Source organism: Amblyomma americanum, chromosome 1, assembly GCF_052857255.1.
Source record: "Amblyomma americanum isolate KBUSLIRL-KWMA chromosome 1, ASM5285725v1, whole genome shotgun sequence".
Classification (NCBI taxonomy): Eukaryota; Metazoa; Arthropoda; class Arachnida; order Ixodida; family Ixodidae; genus Amblyomma; species Amblyomma americanum.
The window spans coordinates 396,557,314-396,558,819 of record NC_135497.1 but is presented as its reverse complement, the minus strand read 5'-3'; the positions used below and the strand labels follow the sequence as shown (position 1 = coordinate 396,558,819).

The 1,506-nt window shown below is 53.1% G+C and overlaps 1 long non-coding RNA gene across 1 annotated transcript; it reads left to right on the top strand.

Annotated features, from left to right (window-relative positions):
- Positions 1-343: 343 nt before the first annotated feature.
- On the top strand, positions 344-1,279 carry LOC144102080 (uncharacterized). The gene is made up of 2 exons (XR_013308170.1): positions 344-474; positions 558-1,279. It is a non-coding gene; the product is annotated as an uncharacterized LOC144102080 (long non-coding RNA).
- Positions 1,280-1,506: the final 227 nt, after the last annotated feature.

Here is a 1,506-nt window from a genome sequence, read left to right as displayed (position 1 = left end):
CAGCTGAAATTTTTGTGCAGTTCTCGCTTGCGGCTTTCGCCGGTAGTGAGAACATGCACTTTCAGCTTTAGCGGCCACGACGCAATCAGCCTAGCTGAAATAATTCCCGAGACATGCTTTCGGCGCGCCGATTTTGTCTCGACAGAGGAGATGACCCGCGAGAAATCGCCAGCCACATAAAGGTACGCATTTTATCTCAAATTTCGCTTCCAGCCACATAAAGGTAGGCATTTTATCTCAAATTTCGCTTCATGAAGTGCTGTACCGCTTACCTACATGTCTTGCGCATTCCAGGACCTCGTTTTGCTGCTGCAGGAGAACGTGGCCAGTGTCGTGCTGGTCTGCAAAGTCTTGCCACGCCATTCCGATGAGCCACGTAAGGCGCAATTTGAGGACCGCCGGCGTCGCCAGCTGAACCGCCGTCTGTCAGCCACGCTGAAGCGCTTGTCGGGCGTGCACATTCTCAACCCCGAGGTAAGGGTTGAACAACATTTTCGCAAGTTTTCTCGAGCAGAACTCACCAAATTGCGGCGCTTGTAACGTAACTTTTTTTGCAGCATCGTTTCCTGGATGCTTCTGGCAAGCCGATGCTGTCCTTGTTTGCCGCAGACCGATATCACGTGGCGAGAGACCGGGGCATCGACCAGATGTCAAAGATTATCGTCGCGGCCCTCGTCAAGATCTACGGACCAGGGATAGCGCCGGCTTCAAGGGCAAGACCAGGAGAGGTGTACGTCGTGCACCGGTGTCGTCGGTGCGGAGCCAAAGGGCACAAGACGGACCACTGCTGGGCCTACAGCTCACCGCGCTGCCACGCCGCTGCAGGTCGCGGTTGAAGTGCACCTGCAAACGGCCCTTTTTAGGGCCACCTCATTGTTTCCTGGCAGATCGCGAGCGTCCCGTTTCGTGCCCGTATTCCCTCTCTGTCGAAATCGACGCCAGACATCTAAATCGCGCGGTGTGAGCTAGTAAATCGCTGGTAGAGGCAAAAACTCGTGCTTGTATACAGACTTACCCATCTCCAGTGCGCCTTTGTTTATTTCCGTAGGCACTACTCGCGCTTTGTAGAAATCGACGCCAGCCGCGAAATTTTACATGTTAGAACTCGCTACAGCATTAGCGCAGCGTGCCTTCGTCTCTTTACGTTCTAACTTTTATGCAGCGCACCTTTGTTTGCTCGTTACTTTTGTTCTTTTCAGTCGTTTCCTGAATCCGTCCAAAGAGCCGGGCTAAATGGATAATTATGGAACCACATGGCGATTGCACTGCATACAGCACGACTTCGGTCCCTGTGTTTTTAAATAAAAACATCAGATGTCGAAGGTCATGGTCGTGTCCGAGGATGGCTTCCACAGCTGGGGCCTAACCATAGGGACCGCACACGCTTTGTCGTCGTTGCCAAGTGAAGAGGCCCAAGATGGCTGGCATCCTTAATAAAGATCCCTTCTCGGGGCCGCTTTAGTGTTTCCTGGCAGATCACGCGCTTTCCGCCCTGTGCACATGCTC